Source organism: Castor canadensis, chromosome 3 (assembly GCF_047511655.1).
Source record: "Castor canadensis chromosome 3, mCasCan1.hap1v2, whole genome shotgun sequence".
Lineage (NCBI taxonomy): Eukaryota > Metazoa > Chordata > Mammalia > Rodentia > Castoridae > Castor > Castor canadensis.
In genome coordinates, this window is record NC_133388.1 from 47,651,922 (window position 1) to 47,672,630 (window position 20,709).

The 20,709-nt window shown below is 39.8% G+C and overlaps 1 protein-coding gene across 2 annotated transcripts in view; it reads left to right on the plus strand.

The window, feature by feature from the left end:
- LOC109680293 (armadillo-like helical domain-containing protein 4) overlaps window positions 1-20,709 on the plus strand; it is a 145,162-nt gene that overhangs the window by 8,860 nt on the left and 115,593 nt on the right. Inside the window, exon 1 of one of the 2 annotated variants that reach the window (XM_074067904.1) lies at window positions 17,272-17,409. The exons of the other annotated variant lie outside the window; for it this stretch is intronic. The gene's annotated coding sequence lies outside the window, so the exon portion shown is untranslated. Of the gene's footprint in view, window positions 1-17,271; window positions 17,410-20,709 lie in introns of those variants that run through there. 2 annotated transcript variants of the gene reach the window in all.

The following is a 20,709-nucleotide window of genomic DNA, read 5'->3' on the forward strand; positions in this document are numbered from 1 at the left end:
ATTATGGAGTAATATATAACTGAGGAAAGCATCATCTTGCGAATGTGGGACAGCACAAATGGAAAAATGTGCAGAAGGAGAGAAAAGAATGATGAGCCCTGGACTGGAGGTGGGGAATGGATGGAACATTCAGCAATACTTGGAGTCCTGGAGAAAAAGGACTTTGGGATCCTCAGAGAGGAGGAATGGAAGGTGCTGGCTAGTCAGTTGGGACCCATTTCACTTCCTTTTGGGAAGGGAATGCCTTCAGCTGGCTGGGGTGGGTAGCACTGATTCTAGAGTGCTTGAGAAACTACCACAGAGCTCAGAACAGGGCAGCAGTGCTGATTGGCTGCTCATGTTTGCTTGAGGCTCAACACAGCAAAGGAGAAGAGACTCTGTTTTTCATCTGGGTTGCCCCAGTCCTACTCTTCCATCTGATCCTGCACACAGTGGCCTTGACCACATGCCTCTTTATTTGGCAGGGTCACTCAGGCTGCTGCGCTGTGCAGGTGGTAGGTGATGTGTTTGTGGTGCTAGTGATGTAGATATGTGGGAGAGAAATCAATGAGGGGGATTATAAAACAAGCTGTGGGGCTGCTCAAGCTAGCAATGGTTCAGGTTGGGAGGAGGACAGCTTAGGGGAATCCATTCTTGTTGGGGAGGGGGACTGGGAAAGGATGTGGGTTGGGGAGAGGTGTCTTGGCAGAATACAGGCTATGGGATACAGCTGGATGGGATACAGACTGGAGAGACATGGGCTGGAGAAAGTGTATTACTTTCTATTGTTATGGGATGAATTATCACAAATTTAATGGCTTAAAACAATGTCCCTTTATTAGCCCATTGTTCCATAGGTTAGAAGTTCAGAAATGATACGACAGTGTATCACAGAGCTAAAATTAGTCAGCAGGATTGTGTTTCTTCGTAGGGCTTAGAATCCTCTCTCAAATTCTCAGGGTTGCTCGAAGAATTCAGTTCCCATGCTTGTGGGAGGGAAGCCTTCATAGTTTTCCTGGCTATTGGCCAGGGCCAGTCTGAAAACTAGAGGGTAGAGGGTACCCATAGTTCCTTGTCATGTGGCCCCCTCCATTCATCCCCTCATCCTTTGAATCTCTCTGACTTCTCTGTTTCTGCTATCTAGAACCTCAGATTTAAAGGGTTCGTGTCCTTAGTTCAGGCCTACCAGACAATTTCGCTAGCTTAGAGGCAACTGATTTGGGACCTTAATCACATCTGCAAAGACCCTTCACAGCAGCATTTGAGTGAATTACTGAATTGAACTGAATTACTGTGAGAAGGTGTGTGCACAGTGATCTTGGGGATGTGTTAGAATTCTGTATCTTAGAAGGAGCTAAAGGGGGTATGTAAGATGGAGGATAGAGTCTAGTGAGGAGGGATGCAAACTAAGGAGCATTCAGGTGGGAGAGGACTGGAGTGGGAGGAATACAGGCCGGGTGAGCACTGGTTGGGGAATGGGACAGGCTGGTGGGCTAATAGATTAGAGAGGGTATAGGCAAGAGGATAAACGCTGAGACAGATATATTTTGGGGAATGGCTGGGGCATGATGCAGGCTGAGGGGGTGTAAAAGTTGGGGATACAGACTAAGGGAGGATATAGATTGAGGGAGAATAGAGAATGTGGGAGATACGATCTGGAAAGTGATACTGGTTGGAGTGGAATACGGGAGGCCTGCTCAGCAGAGTTCTATGTTGAACCTGGGTGCCTGACTGAAAGGTGTGCCCAGGTGTGATGAGCATCTGGAGAAGCCACCTCTTGGAGGGGATGGCTGAGGTCAGTCCCAAAGGATGAGTAAGCATCTTTAGCCAAACAAGAAGAAAGCCCAGACAAGCATTCAAATCAGACAGAAGAATGGGACTCCAGACACAGAGGTGTCAGTGTAGATTATAATGCTTAGTGGTGAAGCTAAACCTCGGTTAAGTCATGAAAATCTGTTTCTTGGCCTTTGAAATAGTATGTTGCTACTGAACACAGCCCTGTGTAGGAGAGAGAGTACTGAATTACAAATCCAGAGACTTTGGTTCCTATGTAAGCTTTGTCCTGGCATTAGGCAATCTCTGACATATTCAGTATCTCATGTGATAAACAAGGAAATTAAATAGATGAGACATATAAACTATAAAGTGTTTGGAGATCCTGAAGTGAGATAAATTTGTTGAATATGTGATAGACCAGACATTGACAACTCTAACTTATTTTCAGCTATGGTAAGCAATACTCTAGTTAAATACATTTTCATAAAATGCTAAATTGTTTAAATAATGACATAACCCTAGCAAATTAAAAAATATTTTCTACATATTTAAGAGTATTTCTGCTTGGGGGAAAATTTAGTATTAATGAGAACCTGGTAGACATAGTCCAAATTACTTAGTTAAATTCAAGAGTCTTATTGATTAAATTTGTTTGGCAAAATTCCAAGAAAATGCTACAGCATGATCTCAGAATTACCACTCTAAAATCTATCCTTAGAAAATTGTTCTTTCTACAATAACCTGAAATCTAAGTAGAGTATAGTAAGTAGTAGGTCCGTTTTTGTTTTCAGAATGAAAAACTCCATTAACTTAGGAAATACCCACTTCTATGCCTGAAAACCAATACCTCATTAAATGGGTTTGTACTGTTTCAAATAATAGTTTTTTTTATTCATATGTACATACAATGTTTGGGTCATTTCTCCCCCGCCCCCTCCCTTAACCACCCTACTCCTCCCTCTTCCTCCCTACCCCCTCGCTTCCAGGCAGAAACTATTTTGCCCTCATCTCTAATTTTGTTGAAGAGAGAGTGTAAGCAATAATAGGAAGGAACAAGGGTTTTTGCTGGTTGAGATAAGGATGGCTATACAGGGAGTTGACTCGCATTGCTTTCCTGTACATGTGTGTTACCTTCTAAATTAATTCTTCTCAAACTAACCTTTTCTCTAGTTCCTGGTCCCCTTCTCCTATTGGCCTCTGTCGCTTTAAAGTATCTGCATTAGTTTCTCTGTGTTGAGGGCAACAAATGCTATTTAGTTTTTTGGGTGTCTTACCTATCCTCATACCTCCCTTGTGTGCTTTCGTTTTATCATGTGATCAAAGTTATGTTTGCCCTTGATCTAATGTCCGCAAATGAGGGAGAACATAGTATTTTTGGTCTTTTAGGCCAGGCTAACCTCACTCAGAATAATGTTCTCCGGTTCCATCCATTTACCTGCAAGTGAAAACATTTCATTCTTTTTCATGGCAGCATAAAAGTCCATTGTGTATAAATACCACATTTTCTTAATCTATTCTTCAGTAGTGGGGCATCTTAGCTGTTTCCATAACTTGGCTATTGTGAATAGTGCTGCAATAAACATGGGTGTGCAGGTGCCTCTGGAGTAACCTGAGTCCAATTCGTTTGGGTATATCCCCAAGAGTGGTATTGCTGGATCATATGGTAGATCTATGTTTAGATTTTTAAGGAGCCTACAAATTTTTTTCCAGTGGTTGTACTAGTTTACATTCCCACCAACAGTGTAAGAGGGTTCCTTTTTCCCCCGCATCCTCGCCAACACCTGTTGTTGGTGGTGTTGCTAATGATGGCTATTCTAACAGGGGTGAGGTGGAATCTTAGCGTGGTTTTAATTTGCATTTCCTTTATTGCTAGGGATGGTGAACATTTTTTCATGTGTCTTTTGACCATTTGAATTTCTTCTTTTGAGAAAGTTCTGTTTAGTTCACTTGCCCATTTCTTTATTGGTTCATTAATTTTGGGAGAATTTAGTTTTTTGAGTTCCCTATATATTCTGGTTATCAGTCCTTTGTCTGATGTGTAGCTGGCACATATTTTCTCCCACTCTGTGGGTGTTCTCTTCAGTTTAGAGACCATTTCTTTTGATGAACAGAAGCTTTTTAGCTTTATGAGGTCCCGTTTATCTATGCTATCTCTTAGTTGCTGTGCTGCTGGGGTTTCGTTGAGAAAGTTCTTACCTATACCTATTAATTCCAAGGTATTTCCTATTCTTTCCTGTACCAACTTTAGAGTTTGGGGTCTGATATTAAGATCCTTGATCCATTTTGAGTTAATATTGGTATAGGGTGATAAACATGGATCTAGTTTCAGTTTTTGCAGACTGCTAACCAGTTTTCCCAGCAGTTTTTGTTGAAGAGGCTGTCTTTTCTCCATCGTATATTTTTAGCCCCATTGTCAAAGATAAGTTGGTTATAGTTGTGTGGCTTCATATCTGGGTCCTCTATTCTGTTCCACTGGTCTTCATGTCTGTTTTTGTGCCAGTACCATGCTGTTTTTATTGCTATTGCTTTGAAATATAGTTTGAAGTCAGGTATTGTGATACCTCCTGCATTGTTCTTTTGACTGAGTATTGCCTTGGCTATTTGTGGCCTCTTGTGTTTCCATATAAATTTAACGGTAGATTTTTCAATCTCTTTAATGAATGTCATTGGAATTTTGATGGGAATTGCATTACACATGTAGATTACTTTTGGGAGTATCGACATTTTTACTATGTTGATTCTACCAATCCATGAGCATGGGAGATCTCTCCACTTTCTATAGTCTTCCTCAATCTCTTTCTTCAGAAGTGTATAGTTTTCCTTGTAGAGGTCTTTCACATCCTTTGTTAAGTTTACACCTATGTGTTTGTTTTTTTTGAGGCTACTGTAAATGGAATTGTTTTCATATATTCTTTCTCAGTTTGTTCTTTATTAAATACTAATGATTTTCGTATGTTGATTTTATATCCTGCTACCTTGCTATAGCTATTGATGATGTCTAGAAGCTTCTGAGTAGAGTTTTTTGGGTCTTTAAGGTATAGGATCATGTCGTCTGCAAATAGAGATATTTTGACAGTTTCTTTACCTATTTGTATTCCTTTTATTCCTTCTTCTTGCCTAATTGCTCTGGCTAGGAATTCCAGTACCATGTTGAATAGGAGTGGAGATAGTGAGCATCCTTGTCTCGTTCCTGATTTTAGAGGGAATGGTTTCAGTTTTTCACCGTTAAGTATAATGCTGGCTGTAGGTTTGTCATATATAGCTTTTATAATGTTGAAGTACTTTCCTTCTATTCCTAGTATTCTTAGAGCTTTTATCATAAAATGGTGTTGGATCTTATCAAAGACTTTTTCTGCATCTATTGAGATGATCAAGTGGTTTTTGTCTTTGCTTCTGTTAATGTGGTTTATTAAGTTTATTGATTTTTGTATGTTGAACCACCCCTGCATTCCTGGGTTGAAGCCTACTTGGTCGTGGTGAATGATCTTTTTGATGTGTTGTTGAATTCGTTCTGCCATTATTTTATTGAGGATTTTTGCATCAATGCTCATTAAGGAGATTGGCCTATAGTTCTCCTTTTTGGAGGTGTCTTTGCCTGGTTTTGGGATAAGTGTAATACTGGTTTCATAAAATGTGTTTGGCAGTTTTCCTTCCCTTTCTATTTTGGAATAGATAATAATTCTTCTTTAAAGGTGTGATAGAATTCAGCAGAGAATCCTTCAGGTCCTGGACTTTTCTTTTTGGGGAGACTCTTGATTGCTGCTTCAATTTCATTTTGTGTTATAGATATATTCAGGTGATTAATGTCCTCTTAGTTCAGTTTTGGATGATCATATGTATCTAGAAATCTGTCCATTTCTTTAAGATTTTCAAATTTATTGGAATATAGATTCTCAAAGTAGTGTCTGATGATTTCCTGGACTTCCATGGTGTTTGTTGTTACATCCCCTTTTGCATTCCTGATTTTACTAATTTTGGTTTTTTTCTCTCCTCATTTTGGTCAGGTTTGTCAGGGGTTTATCAATCTTGTTTATTTTTTCAAAGAGCCAACTTTTTGTTTCATTAATCCTTTGTATGGTTTTTTTGGTTTCTATTTCATTCATTTCAGCTCTTGTTTTTATTATTTCTCTCCTATTTGTTTTGGGATTTGCTTGTTCTTGTTTTTCTAGGAGTTTGAGATGTATCATTAGGTCATTGATTTGAGATCTTTCAATCTTTTTAATATATGTACTCATAGCTATAAACTTTCCTCTCAGGACTGCCTTTGCTGTATCCCATAGGACACATAGTTGTGTTTTCATTTTCATTGACTTCCAGGAACTTTTAAATTTCCTCTTTTATTTCATTGATGACCCATTGTTCATTAAGCAATGAGTTATTCAGTTTCCTGCTGTTTGCATGCTTTTTGTCTTTATTTTTGTTGTTGAGTTCTAGTTCTATTGCATTGTGATCAGATAGAATGCATGGTATAATTTCTGTTTTCTTATATTTGCTGAGGCTTGCTTTGTGCCCTAGGATATGATCTATTTTGGTGAAGGTTCTGTGGACTACTGAGAAGAATGTGTATTGTGTAGAAGTTGGATGAAATGTTTTATAGACATCAAGTAGGTCCATTTGATCTATTGTATATTTTAGATCTAGGATTTCTTTATTGATTGTTTGTTTGGATGAGCTATATTGATGATAGTGGGGTGTTAAAGTCTCCCATGACCACTGTATTGGAGTTAATACATGCTTTTAGGTCCTTCAGGGTATGTTTGATGAAATTGGGTGCATTGACATTGGGTGCATATAGGTTGATAATTGTTATTTCCTTTTGGTCTATTTCCCCTTTTATTAGTATGGAATGTCCTTCTTTATCTCGTTTGATCAATGTAGATTTGAAGTCTACTTTGTTAGAGATAAGTATTGCTACTCCTGCCTGTTTTCAGGGACCATTGGCTTGGTAAATCTTCTTCCAGCCTTTCATCCTGAGCGTATGCTTATTTCTGTTGGTGAGATGGGTCTTCTGTAAGCAACAAATTGTTGGGTCTTCCTTTTTAATCCAGTTCGCCAAATGGTGCCTTTTGATAGAGGAATTAAGTCCATAAACATTAAATGTTAGTACTGATAGGTATGTGGTGATTCCTGTCATTTAGTTGTCTTAGTTGTTTGAAGGTTTGATTGTGTGTACCTAAGTTAAGGTTACTCTCTACTTTCTTGCTTTTTCTTTTGATGTAGTTTGGTACTGCCTGCCCTCTCATGATTATGTTGGGTTTCACTTTCTGTGTGCAGAATCCCTTGAACAATCTTTTGTAGTGGTGGCTTTGTTGTCATAAATTGTTTTACTTTCTGCTTATCATGGAAGACTTTTATTGCTCCATTTTGAATGATAGTTTTGCTGGGTAGAGTATCCCAGGGTTGAAGTTATTTTCATTCAGTGCCTGGAAGACCTCACCCCAAACTCTTCTTGCTTTCAATGTTTCTGTTGAGAAGTCTGCTGTGATTTTGATGCGTTTACCTTTGTATGTTATTTGTTTCTTCTCTCTTACAGCCTTCATTATTCTTTCTCAAGTCTCTGTACTTGTTGTTTTAATGATAATATGCTGTGGTGTAGTTCTATTTTGGTCAGGTCTGTTTGTTGTTCTGGATGCCTCTTACACCTGTATGGGCATAGATTTCTCTAGATTTTGGAAATTTTCTGTAATTATTTTGTTGAATATATTACACATTCCCTCTGCTTGCACCTCTTCTCCTTCTACAATGCCCATGAATCTCAGGTTTGGTCTTTTGAAGGAGTCAGTAAGTTTTTGCATTTTCTTTTCACAGGTCTTGAGTTGTTTAATTAATAGTTCTTCAGTTTTTCCTTTAATTACCATTTCATCTTTGAGTTCTGAGATTCTGTCTTCTGCTTGTTCTATTCTGCTGGATTGGCCTTCCATTTTGTTTGCATTTCTGTTTTGTTCTTTTTTCTGAGGTTTTCCACATCCTGAGTCACTTCCTCTTTAATATTGCCTATTTTTGTTCTGAGTTCATTTATCTCCTTATTTATTTTGTTATTTGTTTCAGGCATTGTGTCTATAGTTTCTTTTATTTGTTCTTGTGCTTTCTCAAATTCTCTATTTTTGTTGTCTTGGAATTTGTTGAGTGTCTCCTGTACATTTTGGTTGCCCATATCCAGTATCATCTCTACAAAATTCTCAGTGATTACTTGCAGGATTTCTTCTTTCAGAGTGTTCTTGTGGGCTTCATTGGGTTCTTTGGCATAGTTTATCTTCGTTTTGTTGGAGTCTGGATCTGAGTATCTGTTTTCTTCATTTCCCTATGGTTCTTGTACTAATTTATTACTGGGGGGAAATTGGTTTTCCTCTTTTTTCTGTCTTCCTATCATTGCCCTTGCTATTGTTACTGTCCCTGTACTGTGTGTAATTCAGTATTTTCTAGCTTGTAATAATAACAATGGTGATATCTAGAATGGAAGGGTGAGAGGAGAGGGAAAGTAAAGAAGGTAAAGGAAAAGGGAAAAAGAACCAAACAATTGAACAAACAAACAAACAAACGATAACAAAAAAAAACAGTGCCAAAGAAATAAACAGTGAGAGATAGTGTACTAATCAACAGTAAGCTAAACAGGCATTAGAGAGACAGAGAGCGGATTAAAAAAAATCCCTAAGTTCAAATGCAATAAAGTTTCAGTCTTAATAATTTTGGTGTTAGTCCCAAGTTCAAATGGAATTTGAATCCTTCAGCTTCCAATTCTAGTTCTGTTGTTGTCTCATCAAAGGAAGAGAAAAAAAGAAAAAAAAAAGTGTCTGGAGACAGTTCTGTGAATGTCTATCTGAGGCTGTGGCTCACCAGCCCACTGCTGTCAGCCAGCTGTTGCTGGAGGCTTTATTTATGCAGATCTCAGGAGTGAGCTTAACACTCACCTAGCCCCTCAGGGTTTGTTTATTTTGAGTTCTCCTGGGTGCGATGGCTACTGTTACAAGCCTTCTCTTCTGCAAGCACACTGGGGGAGGTGGTGCTACACCTGCCTTCTCCGGCTGGCTTGTTTATTTACAGTTCCGTGATGGATTGCCCTCCCCCCTCTTCGGTGCTCAGGGTGCCCCGCCCTCTTTGCTACATGTCTTTTTTATTGTTGTTGTTTATTATTCAGTTTGTTTTTTTCTCTGTTTTCCCTGGGTGGGTGTCAGTCTGTCCAGGGGGCTATGCTGATCTGGCCCAGGGTTATTTTGGGAGTACCATGTGCTGCTCAGCTCACTTGGTGGTCTGCTCCTCTTGAGCCGGTAGGAGCTGGCGTCTGGCAGCGTGGGAGCCCTCCTGGTTTCTTCATTTATCATGGAGTGGGGATGCTATGTGAGGGCTGGGGGTGTGGAGGTGTCCGAGTTTTACCTCTTCTCAGTGTTTTTCCTGTAAGGTGTGTCTCCAGCGTCTCTCCAAGATTTTACTTTAGGAAGCATGCTTTCTGCTTCCTCCCTCTATTGCCATCTTGGAATCTCCTCCAAATAACCATTTTTATTGAATATGTAATGGGTGTTAAAGACACTGTGCTTAGGATACTATACATTATCTCAGTTAGTCTCCCTATCATTGTCCTATTTTAAAACTAAATATTCATTCTTGGTTCCTATGCAATCTTTCTTGTTTTTCTTCTTCTTGGCAGTACTGGGGCTTGAACTCAGAGCTTTGTGCTTGCTAAGCAGGTGCTTTACCACTTGAGGCACACCACTGGCCTATATAGTACTTCTGCTTAGATTCTACACTTGTTTGCTCTGTTATCCCAGTGAAGACCAAGAGCCTCTAGGTGGCTTATACAACAAGTTAAAAGTCCTTTTAAAATACACAGTTCAGCCAGGCACTGGTGGCTCATGCCTATAATCCTAATAATTTGGAAAACTGAGATCAGGAGGATCACAGTGTGAGGCCAGCCTGCACAAACAGTTTTCAAGACGCCGTCTTTGAAATAACCAGAGGAAAATGGACTGGATGTGTGGCTCAAGTAGTACAGTGCCTGCTTTTTAAGCATGAAGCCCTGAGTTCAAACCCCAGTCCCATCAAAAAAAAAAAAAAAAAAAGACATAGCTCAAAGACATAGCCAGATTTCACCATTAGGGAGAGTCACTATGTAAAAAAGCTGTCACCATGGACTCTCTGGTCTGAGAATGTGTTCCCTTTCCCCTCCCCTCAGAGAAGAAGGACTTTTCTATATTTCCTCCTCCCTCTCTAAATACATCACTGTTTTTCTTTATCCAAGAAGCCTCTTTAAAATACTTAGCATGGTATGAGCACCAATTGGGAGAGATCCCTTACTATGCTAGTCTGCAATAGTTTGTTAGGGTTGCCTAACAAAGTACATCTTGTAGTTGGTGGCTTAAACAACAAAAATTTATGTTTTCATCATTCTGGAAAATATAAGTTCAAGATCAAAGTGCAACCAGGGTTGGTTTCTCCCAAGGCCTCTCTTCTTGGCTTGTAGATGGTCATCTTCTCTTTGTGATTTCATATGATCTTCCTGCTATGCCTGTTGTATCCAAATTTCACCTTTTTATAGGGACAAAAATCATATTAGATTGGATTTTCATTTAATTACCTCTTTGAAGATTCTCTAAATATAGTCACATTGAGACATCTGACATTAGGATTTGAACAAATGAATTCTGGGCAGATTAACTCAGCCCACAACACAGCTCTTATTCTCCTTTACTTCTGGGCAGTGGGGACAGGGTAGAGGAATTGAGGTGGGAAGGGGAGGACATTGGGCATATTTGGAGTAACAGCTTGGGATAACAGCTTTTAACAAACTGTTGTGGAAGTGCTTCATTATTTTGACAACTAGTGTGACTGTAGTGGAATGTAGAAACTAAAGCTGTGCCTTGTTCTAATCGTACTACGCTTTCCAAGAGCAATGGTTCCTGTCAAACTTGTTCCTCAAGTGTCAAACCTCACCTCCTCAAAGTTCCCTACCCTAAATACTGCTCTTGTGGAAAGCTAGGAGAGACAGGGAGATATCTAAGGGTCTCCCTTCTATTCTTTAACTCAAGTGCCTTTCCCGTCCATTTCTATAGTCAGACATCTACTCCCTGGGCGTGGGGCTAGAAATTAAGAGGAAAGAAAATGGAGGTAACCATCTTTGCCTTTGTTTCTTTTTCTGTGGTGGGGAGAACTTTTGTGTCCTCTAATGTTTTTATTGCTTCCATACCTTTGTTATTTCCTTCAGATGTCCTTCATGCCTGCCATATTTCTTCCTTCCAGGTGGAGAGAGAGTTGGTGAAAGCAATTGCTTATATTTGTGCCTTGGGCAAAAGAATGGGCCTATAAAACTGCTTATGGATGAATAATGCATTACACCACATGGGATTTTGTTATAGTCCTCAAGGCTGCCTCAAACACAGCAGCACACTGGAATTAAAGACTCTGAATTCCAAAAAGATAGGGCCAAAGTGCTCAGACTTGCATCTTTGAAACAAAGAACAATGTATACAATGGAGAAGACATTAAAATTTAAAAGTAGCAGGATGAAATCTAGAAAGTAAGTAGAAGCCAGGAGAAAAGAAAATTAGAAAGATAAAATTTAAAGGAAAAAGGGAAAGTAGCAAGGGAGAAAAGGGTTTTTTGTTTTTTTGATGAACTGAAAAGGAATATGATCTGAGTGAAAAGTGCTCACCCGTGTAAGATTGACTACTGGGAACAATGTCATAAAAATGAACATTAGCTGGCAATGGTAAGTGCCTTAGAGTGCCTTTTGCAAAGAAAGAAATAGAAGGAAAACAAAACATGCCACTATGCCTGAAAACCACTTATAGAAAGCTTCTAAAAGCAAAAGGGAAGAGAAAGGAAAGACCATCACATGACCATTCTATTTATCTTTTCTGGGAATCTTTTGGAGACAAATCATTTGTTCTTTTGTGGTGATGCCTCACACTTTAGACCAGTCCAAAAGTAAATAATTTTCTCTGTATGAGATGTGCTTTCAATCACCCTGATTTTAAAAGAAGTCTCCCCTTCCCCCTTTGGCCATTTCTGTAAACAAATTAGGAAGGAATTGCTTTGAACTGATTCTGCTAAGTGCATCTTTTATGTCTACTTTACATTGCAGGTCTTGAGAAAGAATAAATAAAACAAAACATATTGCTTTGGCTATTTCAAAGGATTTGAGCCTGGATAGAATTTATGTTCTGGATTCAGCTTGAAGCAGGGATTTTTTTCCCCCTTCTTTCTTTTCAAAGTCTTACACTCAGGATATTTCTTGTTCATGTGCAACTCCTGTTTAAATGAATGTGAACTTCACCAATAAAAAAGATCACAGACTTGTGGTTAGAAAGGGATTTGAAACATCAATTGGCTCAGTTCTCTGGTTTCAGACAGCACACATGTATGCATGGACTAATCTCTTTTCATAGGATATAAAGAAACGATTAAATCCTGAGTCTCAGAGCCACTTACACTGAACTCTATCTTACCAATTTGTATGAGATTAATATATTTCATCCTGAAGTGGTACAAACTTCCTTTATATGTCAGTAGAGTTGAGCTCAGACTTCATAGTTGCAAAATGGTTAGCATTACAGTTTTATATATTTATCTTGGTATGAGCTTATGGCCATTATTGGTCAACAGATGCTTTTTGGACAGTGACTATGTAAAGGCACTGCTGTACATGTTGTGTGGTATGTGAGACAATCTAAAACACCCTGTCTTTAAGGAGTGTATCATTTGCGGGGGAGGATAGTTACACATGCTTGTACTAACTATATTAAGACATTGACTTTCCACATAGACCTATCAGGTCCTTTCTGTAATAGTACCATTAAAAAATGATGAAAATCAATACACTTTTAGATCATAGAAGTGTAATACTACGAAATTTTATACTGTGCATTACTGGTAATGTTTATACATATGTAACCTTTCCCTCCCAACTAGATTCAAACTTTCTGATAAAAGTTGAGTTCAGTTATGTACACCTTTGCATAACCCTACATACTTTCCACAAATCAAAACACCTTTTGATTGATTAGCTCAATGCTGAAATACATACAAAACTCACATGGCATGGTTCATTGCTCATTGCCTAATGACTAGGAAACAAGAACTGATTAAGTAATATTTATATGAATAAGGAATTTAGCAAGAACTTGACTGCTACACTGAAGGAAAGCCTTTTTTGGCACTGATTTTCACACTGCATTTAAATGTTGGTAAGTTAATATTCAAATTTTTGATATTTTTATTCTGATTATGAACTGCATTGCTATGGTGAAACTCTCTATTTATAGTATCTCATTCTTTGCTTTTACTGTCAACCTGACACAGAGAATAATATTCTTGAGTATCCTAAGCTTGATATTAAAACTTGAATTTTATTCTTTAAAAGTAACATTAGCAACATTTGTTGGAAGTCAGATAATAAACAATACAGTTACTCTTGGTAAATATATTTGGTAATTTTCTCCCATTTATAACATTCCCTATAATTTCCTAAACTAATAGTGTTTCATCAAAAATCCACAACCCAGCCAAACTGAAACTCACCAGTTTTTAGAAACCTACAACAACAATAATAACAAATAATCTCCAAGGAAACCTCTCTCACTAATTCCAGTCTATGAACTTTCTCTGACAATACATTTCCCTTGACTTGAACTTTGATTCTCCTGGTAAATCTATTTTCTTGAATTCTACCTTTAATAGAGAAAAAAGGAATAAATGATCTTCCTTTTCAATGGAGACAACAGATATGCATGCTATTATGCCGATTAAATATATCATGTCCATTGTGTAAGATATGAAATCTATGAGAATCATTGATTTATTTAATATTGAACATAAAGAAGCAAGAATATGACTGTTATCTGATAAAGTAAAAGGCAAGTCATATCTTTTCTAGAGTTCTAGATGCCATTTTGAATATAGTCACTCCTGATAATCAGTTCATTTGGAATTAAAGGGTATATCCTATCACACACATTACAACTTGATATTCAAATCTTTTAAAAAAGGATTTTTATAAACCATCTCACGAGGGCTTATTCATGGTTTTAAAATAAAGGACAAGATTTCTTTTATGTAAATGTTTCCAGCCTCTGACTTTATCTTAAAAAATTTCTTTTTAAATGGCTGCACTGTTTTAAACTTTTTGCTTCATTCTTTATCTGCACTGCTACTCCTTTCCTCTCTTATCTTGCTTTTTCAAGGCAATAGTCAAAATTCCATTTATTAGAACTGAACTGGAAACTTCAGGGTCTAAAGAAATGTAACACTTAATAAAAGAATATTGAAAATAATAGATTTTAAAAGAAGAGAATGTAAGGCACATAATATTCTGCTTCTTCAGTTACAGTAAGTTTCGTGGGGAGAACACAGAAGCAAGCAGGTTCATCTGGGTATTGCACAGTAAGTGCTAAATAATGAAGGTACCTAAATATACTGGAGTCTTGTGTTGACAGTTAAAAGCAACTATAGCGTATAAAAATTATTGTTCTAAAGTCTTGAGGAAAACCATTTTGTTATGGGATTTATTCTATTTACTTGTCTTCCCAATAAATCACATATACCAAAGACATAATTTTGTAGGAGGTGAAAAGCTAGCTAAGTTCATTAGCACTGAAGTGGTTTAAGATGGGGTCATCTAAAATGTTCTGAGAGTTTGGGATGCAGTAATAAAAAAAAATTAGAGAATTAAAAACAAAACAAAAGGGAAGGAAAGTTACTGAAATACAGAAAGGGATTTAGGGGTTTTCCAGGTAAACTCAACTTTCCAAGACTTTTTTTCCTCATGTGCTTCTTCTAGTTCATTTTGTTCTATTGTCTCAAGTTCTTGTTGATAGTGTAATTTCTAATGAAAACACAACAGACTAAACACATCTTCAGCAAACAGTAATACAGAGTTTGGGCAACTGCTGCCTGCTGTTTTTCAAGAACCCTTGTAAAATACCTTGTGAAGTCAACCATACTCAAGAGTCTTGATCTTTGTTTTGCAAGACCGGAGACCCAATTTTTTGTGTGCCTGAGAAGTAGATTCATTGGAAACAGACTCATATAATTCAGCTCCAATAATGTAGAATAACAGTTCTGTAGACAGTGAGGTCACCCAGACATGAATGTTTATTTGAGAACAGCCCTGTGGGGAATCAAGGTGTCAAATAGTTCTTTGGTACTTGGGAGTTGGACTAAAAAGAATAAGTTGATACTGTGAAGTATTTCTACTCTGTGTAGTGCCAGTATCACCACAGACACCAAGTCTGCATTGCCAAGGCTTCTTCAGTTGGGATGATGTTTGAGTGGTTATTGTCCACTCAGCTCTTGGGGTTGGTTATTCTGATCAATTCTTTTCTGACACAAAACCTTTTACCAACCAGGGCCAACTAATAGCCTAATTATTGACAAGGCTCACAGATAAAATTTAGGTTACCCAGTTAAATTAGAATTTCAGAAAAACCAAATGAGATTTTTAGCATAACTATGTCCCAAATGTTGAATAGAGCATAGTTTCTTTTATTTATAACTAAAAAAAAATTGCAGACACCATTCAATATTTGGGACATGTGGTTTATCTGAAATTCTAATTTGACTGGGAAACCTCAATTTTTATTTGCTAAATCTGGCAACTGCCAACTACCTTCCTGAACTTCCATGTATATTGATTGGTAATAGTTTTGGGTGTTACAAAACTCTTGGCATATGTACGTACACTCCTTACCCCCACACTTTTATGCTTTATTCCCTAAAAAGCTAATGACATTCATTACGTGATGATTTACAGATTTGATTTTCAGAGAATAATTTCCCCTGATCTATAATTTCTGCATATGTCATAGAGTGGAGAGAATGAATTTCATCACTGTCATGTACCAACAGTAACTGTTGAAATAAATTGTATTAACCAGGGTGGTATAAAGTAGTACAAACCATTTTGGGCAGGATAAAGGACTAGTATAAATAAGGTCCCATAAGATTGCTTTATGTTTACTATATAACTGAAATGATCTGTATTGAGGAAATGGGAGACACAAATTTTGCTATGGTGGGGGGGAAGGTAATGTTGAGTGTAAGGCAGTCTGAGGAGTGGTATTGACTGGGTTTCTAAGCAGAAAACTAAGATGTTAGCAAGGGATGCAGAAAGAGAAGCAGGAAGATGTCAAAGAAACTGAACATTTCCAATTTTTGGGTAGAGCTGGCCCTAAAGGTGAGGGAAGTGGGAATTCCTTCCTCTAGCCACCTCTTTTATTCTGCTTGGTGGTCTAGTCTTAGCACCCACAACTCAGCTTGTTTTTATTAGCAGTATTATTTACTCACATTTGGGATGAACAGACCCAATTTTGTGAGCTAGCTGGGAACCTCACCCATGCTATAGAGCATTGCTTTTACAAGATGATGTGGTCTGATTTTCAAACTATTGACTTAAAAATGAAATGAAACCCAACTCGGTTGGGCTGGGTGTGGCTTATCCACCTGGTGGGTTATGAATCCAGGTAGAAGATCTGGTCACAAAACAATGTATTACATAATATATTGAACACACACAAAACAGATTCTATGGCTTCAATTCAATTTGAGCATGTTCCATTCGGCAACTATTTGTTCACTACCTATTTAGAAATACAAAGCTAGTATGTTCTACAGGGAGGTGGAGTGGATAAGGTAACAGTGCATACTTGTGCATTTTGGTAAGTGTGGGAGCTAAGGACGAACAAGAGCATTGCTCTGACTTCAAGGTGTTTACAAATCACTACAAAAATGGAATGAAGGCACCCGTAATAAAGAGGTGAGTTAATAAAGGATAAGAGATAGTGTAAAGTGCTGCAGGGTTGTTCTAGAATGGGCCTGTAGAACCCTGACATCTCTTTCCCCTCACGATTCTGAGTAATAGAAAAAGGAACCGAGTCCTTGAAAGACTTACGAATGGAGGTCATGAATTCCAGTGGTCACAGGTCATGAATTCCCAGTGGTCACGCGTGTCATAAGACCTTGAACAAGTTCCCCAGCCCTTAGCCTCAACTTTCTCCCCTGTTAAATGGGGCTATCATGCAGATTAAATAGTAACAAAAGCAGCAGTTAGCCTTGTTCCTAGCAAGAGATCAACAAAACGGAGTTATTATTAGCTCTTATTTCAACTTCTCTGAGTGACTGGGAAGGGAGTAGTTCCTGTAGAGAAACTTAAGGATGTACTTCGGGGCTCGACCAAGCCGTACACAGTCTGCATAAGGGACACACTGCAGCCTCCGATGTATGTGCGCCCCTTGCCTTAGACCAAGAATCTGAGAAATTCTGGCTACTGTGAAAACGTGTCTTCTCCCAAGGTACGGAGGTGGAGCAGCCGCATAAGCTCCGGCTGAGAAGAGCGGCAACAGAGCAGGGGTTCTCACCGGAGTCCCAAATGCCAGGACCGCGCAGGAGCCGCCCCCGTGTAGGAGCGGAGGCGGAGAAGTAGGCGCCCGAGGGGCGTGGGGCGACAGCATCGTGTGTCATTGCCAGCAAGCTGGGGCGGGCACACCTACCCGCCGCCCAATCCCCAGCCGTAGCCGCGGCCTTATGAATAAGCAACAAAGCGGAGCGCCCTCCCCCTGGCGTCCCAGACAGCCGAGGGAGTAGCCGCCGCTGCAGGGGCCGCGGCGGGGATGCCGAGCGTCCGCGCTGCCGCTCTCCTCCGCGCGCTGCTCCGCTGAAAGCGCACAGGTGAGGACGGGCCACTTGGGCAGCCGCGGCTGCAGACGTGGAGCCGGGGCAGGGATGCAGCAGGAGTCCCGAGAGGCGTGGGGTGGTCCTGGGAGCGGGGCAGTCCCGGGAACCAGGCAGTCCGGGGCGCGCGGGGCGTGCGCTCTGCGCCCCCGCCGAAGTGCTGTGCTGGGGCGCCGGGTGCGCGGGGGCGGCTCCGGGAGCGCGGGGCGCGGCGTGCAGGCCTCGGAGGACACACTGCACTCCTTGCTCCAGCCCAGCCTCCCGGCTCCGCATCGGCGAGCGGGCCTTTGTGCTGGCGGAGCTTCCAGGCTGGCTGCTTTTGTGTGGGCTTTTCTTTCTTTCTGTCCCTTCCCTCGCAATCCTACCGCGGTGGGAGAGAAGTTCCCAAAGACTACGCTTTATTCCTTTTAAAACCATCGATCGCGATGTCCCGGTGCCATTCAGAGCCCAGCAATCCTGGAGCGATTGGGGGCTGCGATGGCCACCGAAATGTGGAAATGTGTCCTGCTACTTTGCAGAAAACAGTTGAATGCTCAGCGCAGGGATGTCATGGAGCCTCCTTGCTCAGCCCCTGTGAGTCCCCCAGGACATGTCTAGACGATGCTCCTTGGGCAGGTCACTTAATTTAAAAAGGGCCTGCGGGTTAGGTTTGGAGGAGGTGAGACTCTGCTTGAGAATCCGGAATGGTTGAAAGAGGCTGCCTGGAGGTCGCTTGTGCGTCTTGGTCCCTGACAGAGCCCAATCTGTGTAGACTCTAAACATGTAGAGCCCTGGCTAGCGAGGGAGCAGCAAAACACAGGATTATCAAGAGTTTGGGGGTTGTCCAAGATGAGCAATCCTTGCCTTTCGAAGCCGTTCCCAAGGATCTGGCCGGGATCTTGGTTGGTGCCTAATTTCAGAGAAGAACTGATGTGGAAGAGGGGAGAGAAAGATGCTCTAGAGTGTCTACTTTCTTTCTTTGGAAGTTTTAGTTTGAAACTTAAGAGGGAGAGAGGAGTGGTTCACAAATCCATTCAACAGAGCTTCCAAGGATCTCTTTTCTGAGAAGCAAAATGTATGGTCAGAATTTGCACTCCTCCCCCTTCTTTTTTTGTATCTTTTTTTAAAATCACAAGTGACACTGATGGGCTGCACAGAGTCTCCTTCAGCAGAGCATTTTCAGTCACCCCTGGCTTCTGCACTCTTGCCCCGCAGAGCCATAGCATCTACTGCAAGACTCAAAACCGGGTGAGGTTCCGTATTGTCAGAACATTGCTTCTTTTACCTGTAGTAGAGATTTAAGGGTGGCCTGATTTGTTCCTATGAATAGGTGGAATTCGTTCTATTTCTCATGAAAATGAACCAAGCACTGATGCAGCAGAGTTCATATTGATTGCTTTTACTCACAAAATTCCCAAGGCTCACCAAGTCTAAGGTAGCTACAGCAACAGAGCCAATTAGGGAGATGTGGATTTGTCTTTGTTTTCACGGGAGTCTTCCTACCAAATATTCCTAGTGTTTCCTGCTAGACTTTCACAGTATTATAATTTGGCATTACAGAAATGGACAGACTCAAACTGAGGAAGATGGGTTTATCTGTATGGACATTTTCACTCTTTAATGGTGTACACCATTCTTTACTCATTACATGTTTACTTGAAAAGTTGTGTATGGCTTTGTATTTTTGTTGATTGCATTTTGTTTATTCTCATATACAGAAGGAAGGGGCTTTTCAGAGGGAATCTGGATTTAATCTCTAAAATGAAAACTCATTCTGTAAGATGTTTGATCAGTCCTATTTTTTTCATATTGTATTTATTTGGTGATTATAAGAAAAGTATATGAATCTAGTTTTAGCTTCCTTTTAAATGCCAGCTAGTGCATAGAGATCTTGCAAAGCAAATGAGGTTTGTGAACCATAAAAAAGAGAAATAAAGTGTTGAATTGGGTCATTGAAAAGAACCGTCTGATGGATAAACAACAGCTTGCTGATCAAGATTGATCAGGAGAGGATTCTGCAGACAACAAAGACACTCAGGCCACTTCATCAGTGTGAAGCCTGGAAACCCATGGACAGGGTTAGGGAGAAAATGGGTACTCCATTTGTGAATGATGTCATGGAGGCTTACTTGCTCATATTTCTGTAGCTTGAGGGGCATGCGTATCAGAAACATGCTAATATGTCCTACACTGTGTGATAGTAAATCTTTTTATCCAGCCGTCTTCATTTTGATTGCCAGTTTTTGTCTGTTCTCCACCCTTTGAAGAAAACGGAATGAATAGTATTGTTATTTAGCATGGACATCATTATCTCTATTTTGCTTCAAGTACACTGAGCTTTAGTGATTTGCCCAAGGTAAAGCAGGAACTTGAGGCCCATGTTTAAATCTTTAGGTCTAGTTTCTCTTACCTGGGATAGAATGGTATGCTAGGGGTGATAAGCATAGGCATCTTCCTTTGTCTACAGCATTAGACTGCAAAAACTAAAGGAAGTAGGCTCAACATGCAGAACTTAGCTGTAGGCAGCAGGGAGGCTCCAGCCCACTTACCCAGTGCTGTTAGCACTGGGGCTGCTGCCTTCCTGGGGGACCATACTTTTCTTTGTGGTTACTCAGTTTTCCCTTCTTCCACCGTGATGGACCAGGCTGCTGAAATGATCGTATTTCATTCCAGCTCTTTAATTTACAGTGAGGGATGGCTGTGTTCCAGATCTTAGAGCCAATATAACAGATGAGTGACAGTTGTCAATAGCACAATGAATCAAGAATGTGGTATCTTAATACCATGTGCCACATCTGGGCTAATAGGGTCAGAGGGTTGGTAAGCTATGCTTTAGACAAATGAAGTAGGATTGGCAATGAGAGTCTTAAGGGTTAAAAAAAGACAAGATAAGACAATGACAAATGGACCATTGAGGATCAAGAAAGCACAAAATGGAAAGATTATTAAGACACCAACAAAGAAGCATGTTCTTTCCCCTTCATCCATCAAAGTATCACTAATTGGATTTTAAAGGTGAGACAGTAATTGGGAAGCAAGTGGACCTGAAGTTCTGAGGCTTCTTACCTATAATTGTTGGTCTAGTTTTTGTATGTGTATGTGTGTGAAATAAATTCTGAAACCTAATATATACTAGAAATGAAAATGCACAAGCTATCGCTAGTATTAAAATGTCACATTGAATAAGTATCCAAAATTGATTAGGTAATGAGCAAAACTTGTACAATTAGATGAGGGATAGGCTATGAAATGTCATCAATAATCTTGCAATGAAAAGTAGAGACTGAACATTCTTTCTTAAATCATTCTTAAATGATT